The sequence below is a fragment of the Heptranchias perlo genome, chromosome 14 (assembly GCF_035084215.1).
Source record: "Heptranchias perlo isolate sHepPer1 chromosome 14, sHepPer1.hap1, whole genome shotgun sequence".
NCBI classification, from domain to species: Eukaryota; Metazoa; Chordata; class Chondrichthyes; order Hexanchiformes; family Hexanchidae; genus Heptranchias; species Heptranchias perlo.
In genome coordinates, this window is record NC_090338.1 from 50,179,381 (window position 1) to 50,193,724 (window position 14,344).

At 44.2% G+C, this 14,344-nt stretch overlaps 1 long non-coding RNA gene across 1 annotated transcript in view; it reads right to left on the reverse strand.

Moving 5' to 3' along the window:
- Positions 1-11,041: 11,041 nt before the first annotated feature.
- The window catches only part of LOC137332520 (uncharacterized), a 15,330-nt gene continuing 12,027 nt past the window's right edge, over positions 11,042-14,344 (reverse strand). The window contains exon 3 of the long non-coding RNA XR_010965684.1: positions 11,042-13,989. This is a non-coding gene — a long non-coding RNA (uncharacterized lncRNA). The remainder of the gene's footprint in view (positions 13,990-14,344) is intronic.

Sequence of the window (14,344 nt, forward strand, 5' to 3'; positions counted from 1 at the left end):
GCTCGGCTCCTCTCAGCTGTTCTCAGCGCTCTGAAATCCCGCCTTTTATCGGACGCTCCCTCCGCTCCGCTCGGCTCCTCTCAGCTGTTCTCAGCGCTCTGAAATCCCGCCTATTATCGGACGCTCCCTCCGCTCCGCTCGGCTCCTCTCAGCTGTTCTCAGCGCTCTGAAATCCCGTCTTTTATCGGACGCTCCCTCCGCTCGGCTCCTCTCAGCTGTTCTCAGCGCTCTGAAATCCCGCCTTTTATCGGACGCTCCCTCCGCTCCGCTCGGCTCCTCTCAGCTGTTCTCAGCGCTCTGAAATCCCGCCTATTATCGGACGCTCCCTCCGCTCCGCTCGGCTCCTCTCAGCTGTTCTCAGCGCTCTGAAATCCCGCCTTTTATCGGACGCTCCCTCCGCTCGGCTCGGCTCCTCTCAGCTGTTCTCAGCGCTCTGAAATCCCGCCTTTTATCGGACGCTCCCTCCGCTCAGCTCGGCTCCTCTCAGCGCTCTGAAATCCCGCCTTTTATCGGACGCTCCCTCCGCTCGGTTCGGCTCCTCTCAGCTGTTCTCAGCGCTCTGAAATCCCGCCTTTTATCGGACGCTCCCTCCGCTCGGCTCGGCTCCTCTCAGCGCTCTGAAATCCCGCCTTTTATCGGACGCTCCCTCCGCTCGGCTCGGCTCCTCTCAGCTGTTCTCAGCGCTCTGAAATCCCGCCTTTTATCGGACGCTCCCTCCGCTCGGCTCGGCTCCTCTCAGCTGTTCTCAGCGCTCTGAAATCCCGCCTTTTATCGGACGCTCCCTCCGCTCGGCTCCTCTCAGCTTTAGAAGGTAAATACAACAACATTTGTAGAAGTCATGGGGTTAGATGTCATGTGATCAGGTATCACATGGCCAGATGTGCTCAGAATGTCACTTGATCAAACCTCCAGGAATACCTCCAACCAGAGTTAGCAACATTATTGGCTATCCCGTGACTCCTGCTAAAGAGTTCATGTGTGAGCATCAGATGATGATGATGAGACATCAACACAACATGCACTTATATAATGCCTTTAACAGAGTAAAATCACCCTAGGCGCTTGACAGAGCCAAAGAAAGAGAGGGGTTTTAAGGAGGTGGAGAAGCGGTGGGGTTTAAGGAGGGTATTCCAGAGCATGGGGCCCATGCGGCTAAGGGCATGGCTGCCAAAGGAAGGGGGATTCACAAGAAGTCCGAATCAGAGGAGCAGAGAGTTCAGGGGGGGGGCTTACTTCTGGATTTTAAATACAACTATTTAATTAAAAATACAAATTTATTTTTCCATAATCTGTGATAAAATTGACATTCAAAAGATTTTACGCTAACAATGACAAAGAGATAATTTGCGTTTCTGAATTAAAACGATGCTGCTCCTTTAAATGGAAAAAAAAAGCAATGGGTTGACCGAGTCACGTGGCACACGTAGTACACGCAGTATCTCGGATCATTTATCAAGAGATCTTCAAAGTATCCCCTCAATGTGCGAAATTCCTTCGCTTCCAGCCGGGATAGTGAGCAGTGGGAGTGACAACAGTCGCAACATAAAGATACAGCTAATCGAAGCTTTTGTTTTGTTTCCTCTGCTGTTATCGCCTCTCAGCACGGTTCATTTACTTATGTCCATTTATCTATCCAACAATAGGTATTCAGGGATCTTTTTAAAAATCAGTCCCATTTTGATCTTAACTCAAAATCGCCATTAACACACCTTTAAGCTTTCTATTCATTCGCACTTTCATTAACGTCCATTATAATCCATTCCTTTTTTAAAATCTGCCACAAATCACAGCTGACGCTTGTGTGCTGATAAATCAGTCAATTCGGAAATCACAGGTGACAAATTCAAAGAAGTCTGATAAACCTTACTACTCACTGACTATACCACACGGCCGCCTAACGAAAAACAGATTCTCATTGGTAATAATAATGGCTTACTATAGCAGGGTAATGGATCCAAGGAGGTAAATAAATGCAGTTTCCCCCTTTTTTTCTTCAGGGATTCCTTACAGTTAACCCTGTAGTAGCCAGTCCAATGCCTTATGTGTGTACTGTGGAGTCTTGAGGACCTTCACTACCTTTGTGCTGTCAGACTGCTTGTCCTTGGATGAGCCACAATTTCCTCCAGAAATTGCTCCTGAAACAACAGAGGAGCTCAACAGCACTCTCCATTTTTAATGGCAAATCGAAGGAGCAAGTTCTCGCCTTTGCACGTGCGCACTAAAACGCGGAAATCGTGACCTTGCTCCTATTGGTTTGCCGGCGATTTAACACCTTAGAATTAAAGGGCCATCGCACACTGCAATCATTGAAATCACTGAAAAATCAGCAACTTGCTCATCTGCCCAGCTGGAAAATAACTAATTACGCCACCAAACAGGTACGCTTAAAAATAGGTCTAAACTAAGTTTTCAAAGCGCCGTTAATCTTAATGACTGCCAAACAACTAAAAATTAACATTTAAAAATGTGGAGTCTCATATTACTCATTTTAATAGTTTTTGGTCATTAAAAGAAAAATTTTAAATTAATTTTTCAATTTTCCCTTCTGTCTCTTTAATTTAATTCAATTATTTCTTTGGCTCTTTATTTTAAAAAAGTTAACATTTTTATTTACAATGACTTCCAGAATACTAACTTTTAAATGAATGAAGTCTGCTTGCCTGTTTGTGGGCATGACTTCACTTCTTGACCGATTTTGTGGGCGTGTCTTCCATTCTCACAGACTGTTCCATGTGCATCAACTTACTCTGTTCAAATGCTGGGTTGATTGCACACAATTCTTTAAAAGTTCAAAATCAAGCAAGTTGATGCCACAGAGCCTGCAGTAAGTGCATTCGTTAATTTAATTTGCAAGAGCTGTGGCGAGCATTGCCACCCCACTCTTCGCAAGTTCTGGCCCATTGTCCTCGGCCCCTGCCATAAACTCTACCCTCGCCACTGACTCCATCCTCATCCCAGGCCACTCTCTGAGGCTGAACCAAACTGTTTGCAACCTTGGCATCTTACTCAACTCTGAGCTGAGCTTCCAACCCCGTATACTCTCCATCACATAGGTCGCCTACCTCCACCTCCGTAACATTGCTTGCCTCTTCCTCTACCTTCATAGTATCATAGTAGGTATAGGAGGAGGCCATTTGGCCCATCTTGCCCTGTGCCAGCTCTTTGAAAGAGCTATCCAATTAGTTCCATTCCCCTGCTCTTTCCCTATAGCCCTGTAAATTTTTTCCCCTTCAAGTATTTATCTAATTCCCTTTTGAAAGTTACTATTGAATCTACTTCCACCATCATTTCAGGCCGTGCATTCCAGATCATTACAACTCGCTGCGTTTAAAAAATGTTTCCTCATGTCGTCTCTGTCTCTTTTGCCAATCACCTTAAATCTGTGACCTCTGGTTACTGACCCTTCTGCCACTGGAAACAGTTTCTCCTTATTTACTCTATCAAAACCCTTCATGATTTTGAACACCTCTATCAAATCTCCTCTTGCCCTTCTCTGTTCTAAGGAGAACAACCCCAGCTTCTCCAGTCTCTCCACAATAACTGAAGTGCCTCATTCCTTAGCCCATCTACCGCTGAAACCTCCATACATGCCTTTGTCAATGGACTCTACCTCCAATGCTTTCCTGGCTAGCCTCCCATCCTCCACCTACCATAAACTTTAATTCATCCAAAACTCTGTTGGCAACATCTTATCCCACTTACATTGACTCCTAATCCCTTTATGTCTTAAATTTAAAATTCTCATCCTCGTGTTTAAATCCCTCCATGGCCTCATCCCTCCCTATCACAGTAACCTCCTCCCGTGCTACAAGCCCCCTAAACTTTCCATTTCCCTGATTCTGGCTTTCCATTCGTCCCCCTTCTCTGCCCCACGGTTGACGGCTGTACCTTCAGCCAGCTAAGCACCAAGCTCTGAAATTAACCTTTCTAAACCTTCCAAGCTCCCGTTCCTCCTTTTAAAACCCTCCATAAAATCCACCTAATAGATCAAGTTTTGGTCACCCCTCCGAATATCTCCTTCAATGGCTTGGTATCCATTTATTTGATTATGCCTTTGTGAAGTTCTTTGGGACATTTTTCTATGTTAAAGGCACTATATAAATGCAATGAGGATATGAAAGGTGCTATTGAAATGCACATTTTTTTCTTTCTTACCAAGTTACCAAGTGTTTTCATGTAATGCTGATAGATTTTTTTTATTCGTTCATGGAATGTGGGCGTCGCTGGCAAGGCCAGCGTTTATTGCCCATCCCTAATTGCCCTTGAGGTGGTGGTGAGCCGCCTTCTTGAACCGCTGCAGTCCGTGTGGTGAAGGTTCTCCCACAGTGCTGTTAGGAAGGGAGTTCCAGGATTTTGACCCAGCGACGATGAAGGAACCGCGATATATTTCCAAGTCGGGATAGTGTGTGACTTGGAGGGGAACGTGCAGGTGGTGTTGTTCCCATGTGCCTGCTGCCCTTGTCCTTCTAGGTGGTAGAGGTCGCGGGTTTGGGAGGTGCTGTCGAAGAAGCCTTGGTGAGTTGCTGCAGCGCATCCTGTGGATGGTACACACTGCAGCCACAGTGCGCCGGTGGTGAAGGGAGTGAATGTTTAGGATGGTGGATGGGGTGCCAATCAAGCGGGCTGCTTTGTCCTGAATGGTGTCAAGCTTCTTGAGTGTTGTTGGAGCTGCACTCATCCAGGCAAGTGGAGAATATTCCATCACACTCCTGACTTGTGCCTTGTAGATGGTGGAAAGGCTTTCGGGAGTCAGGAGGTGAGTTACTCACCACAGAATACCCAGCCTCTGACCTGCTCTTATAGCCACAGTATTTCTTTGGCTGGTCCAGTTAAGTTTCTGGTCAATGGTGACGCCCAGGATGTTGATGGTGGGGGATTCGGCGATGGTAATGCCGTTGAATGTCAAGGGGAGGTGGTTAGACTCTCTCTTGTTGGAGATGGTCATTGCCTGGCACTTGTCTGGTGCGAATGTTACTTGCCACTTATCAGCCCAAGCCTGGATGTTGTCCAGGTCTTGCTGCATGCGGGCACGGACTGCTTCATTATCTGAGTGGCTGCGAATGGAACTGAACATTGTGCAATCTTCAGCAAACATTCCCATTTCTGACCTTATGATGGAGGGAAGGTCATTGATGAAGCAGCTGAAGATGGTTGGGCGTAGGACACTGCCCTGAGGAACTCCTGCAGCAATGTCCTGGGGCTGAGATGATTGGCCTCCAACAACCACTACCATCTTCCTTTGTTCTCGGTATGACTCCAGCCACTGGAGAGTTTTCTCCCTGATTCCCACTGACTTCAATTTTACTAGGGCTCCTTGGTGCCACACTCGGTCAAATGCTGCCTTGATGTCAAGGGCAGTCATTCTCACCTCACCTCTGGAATTCAGCTCTTTTGTCCATGTTTGGACCAAGGTTGTAATGAGGTCTGGAGCCGAGTGGTCCTGGCGGAACCCAAACTGAGCATCGGTGAGCAGGTGCCGCTTGATAGCACTGACGACGACACCTTCCATCACTTTGCTGATGATTGAGAGTAGACTGATGCGGCGATAATTGGCCGGATTGAATTTGTCCTGCTTTTGTGGACAGGACATACCTGGGCAAATTTCCACATTGTCGGGTAGATGCCAGTGTTGTAGCTGTACTGGAACAGTTTGACTAGAGACGCAGCTAGTTCTGGAGCACAAGTCGGGATGTTGTCGGGGCCCATAGCCTTTGCTGTATCCAATGCATTCAGCTGTATCTTGATATCACATGGAGTGAATTGAATTGGCTGAAGACTGGCTTCTGTGATGGTGGGGTTATCGGGAGGAGGCCGTGATGGATCATCCACTCGGCACTTCTGGCTGAAGATGGTTGCAAATGCTTCAGCCTTGTCTTTTGCACTCATGTGCTGGACTCCGCCATCATTGAGGATGGGGATGTTTACAGAGCCTCCTCCCGTTCGTTGTTTAATTGTCCACCATCATTCACGACTGGATGTGGCAGCACTGCAGAGCTTTGATCTGATTCGTTGGTTGTGGATTTGCTTAGCTCTGTCTGTAGCATGTTGCTTCCACTGTTTAGCATGCATGTAGTCCTGAGTTGTAGCTTCACCAGGTTGGCACCTCATTTTGAGGTACGCCGGTGCTGCTCCTGGTATGCTCTTCATTGAACCAGAGTTGACCCCCTGGCTTGTTGGTAATGGTAGAGTGAGGAATATGCCGGTCCATGAGGTTACAGATTGTGCTGGAATACAATTCTGCTGCTGATGGCCCACAGCACCTCATGGATGCCCAGTTTTGAGCTGCTGGATCTTGTTCTGAATCTATCTCATTTAGCATGGTGATGGTGTCCTCAGTTTAAAGACGGGACTTCATCAACACGAGGACTGTGCGGTGGTCACTCCTACCAATACTGTCATGGACAGATGCATCTGTAACAGGTAGATTGGTGAGGACAAGGTCTGGTAAGTTTTTCCCTCGTGTTGGTTCACTCACCACCAGCCGCAGGCCCAGTCTGGCAGCTATGTCCTTCAGGACTCAGCCAGATCGGTCAGTAGTGGTGCTACCGAGCCACTCTTGATGATGGACATTGAAGTCCCCCACCCAGAGTACATTCTGTGCCCTTGCTACCCTCAGTGCTTCCTCCAAGTGGTGCTCAACATAGGAGGAGGATTGATTCATCAGATGAGGGAGGACAGTCGGTGGTAATCAGCAGGAGGTTTCCTTGCCAATGTTTGAACTGATGCCATGAGATTTCATGGGGTCCAGAGTCAATGTTGAGAACTCCCAGGGCCACTCCCTCCTGACTGTATATCAGTGTCCCGCCACCTCTGTCCTGCCGGTGGGATCGGACATACCCAGGGATGGTGATGGAAGAGTCTGGGACGTTGGCTGAAATGTATGATTCTGTGAGTATGGCTATATTTGGCTGTTGCTTGACTAGTCTGTGGGACAGCTCTCCCAATTTTGGCACAAGTCCCCAGATGTTAGTGAGGAGGACTTTGCAGGGTCGACTGGGCTTGGTTTGCTTTTGTTGTGTCCGGTGCCTAGTGGTCCATCCAGTTTTATTCTTATGAAGATATTTTGTAGCGAGATTTTGCAACTGAGTGGCTTGTTAGGCCATTTCAGAATCAACCACATTGCTGTGGGTCTGGAGTCACATATCGGCCATACTTGGTAAGGATGGCAGGTTTCCTTCCCTAAAGGGCATTAGTGAACCAGATGGGTTTTTACGACAATCCAGTAGTTTCATGGCCACCATTACTGATACTAGTTTTTTTTAATTCCAGATTTTATTTAATTAATTGAATTTAAATTCCCCAGCTGCCATGGCGGGATTTGAACTTACGATTCCGGATTATTAGTCCAGGCCTTTGGATTACTAGTCCAGTAACATAACCACTATGCTATCGTACCCCACAGGTAGATAGTGTGTATATGAATTTTCTAAAAGACTTTGATAAAGTACCACACCAAAGGCTAAGTAAGGTTGTATCATGTGAGATTGGCAGGAAGATCTTAGGTTGGATAGCAAATTGGTTACATTCACAAAGGGTAGTTATTAATTGCAGCAGCTCAGTGTGATTCCAGTTACTAATGCAGTCCCGCAGGGATCCGTGTTACATCTGTTGCTCATCATCATCTTTATTAATGATCTGAATGAAGGCATCAGGAGAACAGTCAATAAGGCTTGCGTGTGGCAGATGTCTTTCAGTGTTGGCAAATGCAGCGTGCCGCATTTTGGCTGAGTAATTCCAGGCATGTATGCAGCATGCAGGGTTGCTGAGTAGGAGAAGGACCTGGGGGTTGTAGTTCACGAAACATTAAAGGTCTATGATCAGTGTCACAGGGCTGTTGTGAGAGCAAATAGGGTGTTTGAATGTATAACCAGGACAATTGAATAAAAAAATAGAAGTATAATTCTTATCTTCTCTAAGGCCACATCTATAATACTGTGGCCAGTTTTGATCCTTCACATGGTGTGGGATAGTAAGGGCCTGGATTAAGTCCAGAGGAGGGCCACTTGCTTAATACTTAATTTAAGGGTCCTTAGTTATCAGGATAGACTTAGGGAAGTGGTGCCTTTTAGTCTGAGATAGACTTCGAGGGGATATGATTTAGGTCTTTAAAATAAAGATGGGATTAGACTCTAGGGGGATTGATTATTTGAGTTAGATAAGCAAGGGAGGACTAGGGGCATCAGTACAAGTTATGAGAGCATAGAATTAGATTAGGTGCCAGGAAATACTTCTTTTTTCAGAGTCATCGGCCACTGGAATAGGCTGCCAGTACATGTGTGGATCCTCTGCAGGCCTTTAAAAGGGAGCTGGATGTGTTCCTGCAAGTGGAAGAAAGCCTGAGTTATAGAAGGTAAGCTTGGTTAACTGGGGCTAGAGATACCAGTCACCATGATCTCCTGGAGTTTGTTTGGTCACCTTAGAGGATTGGAGAGGAATTTCTCAAAGGTTTTTTCTAAATTGGCCTCAGGTTTATTTTCTCTGTGTTTTTGCCTCTCCCAGAAAATGTGACAAAGATAAACAGCTGTCACTGGCACCTCGCGGTCAGAAGCATCCCAGGAAGTCACATTTCAAGCAGGATTTTGGTACCAGGTTATTTATTTTACAGATTTGCTCTGATGGGCTCTTGCTGGGAGGAAAACCTTGTAAAGTAAATGGGGTATAAAACAATGGTGAGTACACAAACTTGTGTATACACAATTGTTTTCAAACTGAACTTTAACTGCTGTAGAAACTGCCTTGTAGAAGACCTCTGGGGCAACTTCTACAGCTTTAGAAATTGTAAGTACTGCAAAACATTTTCAGGAAGCTGATATAAAATGTTCTTTATCTTCTTCCAGTTCTGACGAAAGGTCCTCAACCTGAAACATTAACTGTTTCTTTCGCCACAGATGCTGCCTGACTTGCTGAGCTTCTCCAGCATTTCCTGTTTTTATTTCAGATTTCCAGCATCCGCAGTATTTTGCTTTTGATTATCTGTTCTTTGCCTTCCCATTTTGCTCAGTCAACATTTCTAACATTCTAATGTTATCGGTCTTGGTGGCTTTGTGTTTTTTTTTGTGAGTTCGTTGTCTTCTAATTATCCTGTGTGTGTTTCAAAAGCTCTCCCATGTCTGTCAATCTCTGGTAAACTACTTATTTATATTTTATTAATTGTTTTATCCTCTTGCCAATTTCTCTCCCCTACCCTCCTAGCCGATAGCACGGACTACTAGCCTGATAGTTACCTCTGGATTCCCCCAAGGATCTATCCTTGGCCTCCCTCCCATTTCTCATCTACATGCTGCCCCTCAGCGACATCATCCGAAAACACAATGTCAGGTTCCTCGTGTACGCTGACGACACCCAGTTCTACCTCACCACCACATCTCTCGACCCCTCCACTGTCTCTCATTTGTCACACTGCTCGTCTGACTGGATGAGCAAAAATTTCCTTGAACTAAATATTGGGAAGACCGAAGCCACTGTCTTTGGTCCCCGCCACAAACTCCGTTCCTTAGCTACCGACTCCATCCCTCTCCCTGGTCATTGTCTGAGGCTAAACAAGACCGTTTGTAACCTTAGTGTCTTATTTGACCCTGAGATGAGCTTCTGACCACATATCTGCTCCATCACCAAGACCGCCTACTTCCACCTCCATAACATCGCCCACCTCCGCCCCTGCCTCAGCTCATCTACTGAAACCCTCATCCATGCCTTTTGTTACTTCTAGACTTGACTATTCCAATGCCCTCCCATTTTGCATCCTCCATAAACTTAAGTTCATTGAAATCTTGCTGCCCATATCCTAACTCGCACCAAGTCCCGTTCACCCATCACTCCTGTGCACGCTGACCTATATTGGCTCCTGGTCCGGCAACACCTTGATTTTAAAATTCTCATCCTTGTTTTCAAATCACTCCATGGCCTCGCTCCTTCCTAACTCTGTAATCTCCTCCAGCCCTACAACCCTCTGAGATCTCTGCGCTCCTCCAATTCTTGTCTCTTGCACATCCCCGATTTTAATCGCTCCACCATTGGTGCCATCAGCTGCCCAGGCCCTAAGCTCTGGAATTCCCTCCACTCCACCTCTCTACCCTGCCCTCCTCCTTTACGATGCTCCTTAAAACTTACCTCTTTGACCATGTTTTTGGTCACCTGCCCTAATATCTCCTTATGTGGCTCGGTGTCAAATTTTGTTTGAAAATCACTCCTGTGAAGCACTTTGGGACTTTTACTACATTAAAGGTGCTATATAATTGCAAGATGTTGTTGCTGTTGAATGCAGTACCTCTGGCACAGGCACAATGACCCAAATGGCCTCCTTCTGAGCTGTATTATTCTCTGATTCTGTGATAAGTGCTGAACCAGCAGGGTAAACTCCTCTTTTTTAACTGAACAATCTGGTTAGTCCTCTCTTTACAATATAGGAAATATATATTCTAATTGTTAATTAGCCATATTTTGCATGATAAAATCCACAATGTTAATGATTCTACTCATAAATGCCAACTAAAGCCATATTTCTACTTTAAGTGGGGCACTGTCTTGGCTTGCAAGCCAGAAATTTGTGATGGCAATGGAGTGGGATCAACTCCACGGAAATTCCCGGCTATAAGGTGAAAGGGCAAGACCCACACTGCAGAACACCAGCACGGCTGAAACGAATAGATATTTTAATTCAAGAAGTAGTGGTTAGGTAATGGGTTTTAAAAGAGTGTAGCTAATGGATTCTATCTTCTAATTCAGATGTTTCATTTACCCTCAAGACCATATATTCTTGCCAGCATTTTGTTTGAAAGAGCTGTAGAATCTCCTGCAGGTCTTCTCCTGGTACCAGGATGGATCTTCTTACCCCTTTTGAATTAAACCAACTTTCTTGCTTAAAAAATTGCTCTGGAATGGGGGTTTCTCAAAACCGAATACTTTTCAATTACTCCCTTATTTGAAGAAATTCACCTCTACAGTACATCCAGCCACTCCCTGACATCATTGAATTCACCAGTGATCACTGAGTTATCAAAGACCTGCTTAAAGAAGTACATTGTTACATGCAAGAATCTAATTAAATGTATTGCTTGAGTTTTAATGTTGTTATTATTATTTGACAAAACTTTCAGTTTGTAAATTAGCCACAATTTGAAAAGAGTCATTTATCAATGTCCAAACTGATGTCATACAAGAAATACATTCCTCATCATTATTCACAAGGAGACCAGCATTTCTGAAGGCCTGTCAGTGGCAAGCTTCATAAAGTTTTTAGCCATGGGCAGACACATGGAATTCCACTAATACCAGTGGGTCTTAAGTTGGTTCTTCAGGTGATCACGGCACACATATCGGATGCCTTGGAGGCCTACAGGAGCCAACAGAAAGGAACAGGCTGCATTTGCTCTCATGACAAACATGTAGGGTGGATTGTGGCTTTATATGGGCCAACTCTCCCAACGAGAGACTCATAAACTGCTTTTATATTGGATTAAGTGCTGCCAACTCCTGATGAATGGGTCTCACAAAGCTAGCTGTAACCAAAAGTAAACTTGTTGTATTCACTAAGGCCATTTTTTTCTAGTTCTTCCCTGCCACTGGCCTTAGGCAATCTGGAAAATTTACTTTGAGTTTGCCTCTGGCCGCATGTCAAGAGCCAGCAGCACTAGCACAAGTCTTATGCAATATAAAAGCAACTAATGATTGCAAACAAAGTTGGTCTACAAGTCTACTGCCAGAATAAGGGAGCCAGATTTAGCAGCGTAAATGCTGAGATGCTGGTCTTTGAGAATTCAAACTAAAACTGTGCGATTTTCTGCCATTTCTCTGGAGTTTCTATCAATGTTCCGCTGAAATTACAGCTGGAGATCAAGAGAATTCCCATGGAAATTCTACCTCCTAGTGCAAGGGTAGGAAGGTTTGTAATCCAAATGTTATTTGCAAGGTCCATGAGAAGTTGTATCTGCAATTCCATTGGGTTTCAGGATCTATATTTGTGAGCCCCACTTGGGAGAGCCATCTGCCATTGATGGCACTCTCTCCACAAAAGTCATTTTAGTGTAGTAACACTCAGTGTGATAGTAGTGGAAGGGAATTAAAATTCCATCTTCATAAGCAGAGGTAAAAACTTTTATTTAGGTGAGGTAGTAGATGTAAAATTTACAACTGGACTCACTATTGAGTAGAAAACCTCCTTTTGTCTTAATATGTAGCATCTATGCTATGCTTCAATGGTAAAATTGGGTCCATTAATCAATTCACAACTGCCACCTAGCCATGCTTTATCTCCCTATATACTTTGGCAACACATCAAGGTTCATGACAGAGACTTCAGTGCAACAAAATTAACTAATTCCAACTTTGTAGCATTCTACTGCAGCATTATGTATCTGGCCAACCTGTTATAAACAATACTACATTATGTTAGCCCTGGGAATATCAGTGCTGTGCATATAGAGATAGCAGGTTCTGCATCCAAACTATTCACTAGTACAGTAAGTAATTTCAGGGCTCTTTGTTATCACTCTGGGGATCATGGGGCCATCTTTCTGGCTGGCAGTGGTAGTTTTTCTTCCTATTAGTGCAATTTAGGCATGTGGGGACCACAAAATATATCCCACAATCTCCCCTGCTTTCCCCACATGATTTTATGATCGGGCTTACCAGCCAGTCACTCTTGCACATTCTGTGTGAGAGTTTTCTTAAGCGTACCTCCAGCAAGCAAATTAATGACCGGAACAGATTCAAAAGAGTTCCCATTCTTCACGTGGATGTTCTGACCAGCAGTAGTTCTACCCAGTTATTATGGACTTAAAAGGTGATCTGTATGTGGAAGGAAGTTCTTAAGAGAACACAAGCTTTTTGTTGGTTTTATTGTTGTTTGTTTTTCTATTTTTTTTTACTTTTGGGGGAGGTTTCCTGCTTTTTTTTAAAGCCAGAACAGTTGGACTTTTCCTATCCTTTTTCATGTGTTTCTGGTTAAGATCTGGTCTAGGTCCAAAGGTGAAGAATGACCACTTGGATGAGGTACCAGAAGACTACCAGGCCCTGTATGACCACACACCAACATAATCTCAGTATCTTCAGGATGGGGGAGGGGGGGTGGAATTGGAAAATAAAGCAACTTTGTTAATATATTCTGTGTTTTTTGCTGCTGGGTTATTGATGCTGTGAATTTTGCTTTTGGTCTGATAAAATTGAATCGGGCAAGTCTCCAATCACCATTTTGGCCTTTAAAACAGCTGCTTAATATGCTGTTAGGGTTTACTTTAGTCTTAGTAGCAGAAGAAATGAAAGCTGATTTATAAGTTACTGCCATTAATTTCCACCGGGGTTTTCCCAATCATCTCCTATAACTTCAGTGGAAGATCAACGGAAACCCTGGAAAAATGATGTAAATAACGTTTATGCTCTTTCTCTGGATTTTCCTCAGATCTTCTTCCAAAATTACAGCAAGCAATTGGGTGAACCCCTGCTGAAATTCAACCCTATTTCTGTTGGCAGAAAAAAAATTCAGTACAATCCTACAAATGAAAGGAATGGAAAAGTACAGCACTGAATTCAACTAAATTGACTTCTTTCAGGGATCATGTACAGTACAAGTCGATCATGGTGCTGGTGGGTTTGTGATGACAGTGATGCACCTTTTACAAAATGATTCTATCCAAATGAAAAGAAAAACTGTAAATGTTGAAAATGTGAAATAAAAACAGGAAGTGCTGCAATTACACAGCATCTGAAAAGAGAAAAGACAGGTTGGTGTTTTTGAGTGTAGGCCTGAATTTCTTGTTCTTATTTATACCATCCTGTTGTTCTGGTCCCAAACTCCATTCATTTGCTTGAATGTTGTGCAGTGGTAACATGCAACTTTTAAAAGCATGTCAATTTTCAACACTTAAAACTTTCTCACACACAATGCTGACTCCAAATCATCCAAGTTCTAATTTTATGGCAGGCCTGTGTCCTTCGAATATTTTCAGAACAGAAAGCTTGTGTGTGTACTTTGGAACAGTCCATTATTGTTCTCTGGCAGTGAAATTGGAAAAAAGATACAATAGTGAAGGCCAGATTTAGTTTTAAAAAGTTACAAAATTTAGAACTTTAAACTGCACTTAGTAACACCACTAACAAAGAGAAAAACATCTTGCACTTGCATTGCGCCTTCTCACTTCTCTCAGAAATATGCATAGCATTTCATATACCATGAATTGCTATTAAAAACGCAGCCACTGTTAGGTCAGTGTACTTGTACATGTGGATATATTCTAAATGTTAGTTAACTAATGCAAAATTAAGTCAACTCTCACAAGCCCTAACTTTCTCACCTTTTCAGCTCTCCTTTCATAAACACAGTGATTCATGCTGGGGTACAGTTCCAGGG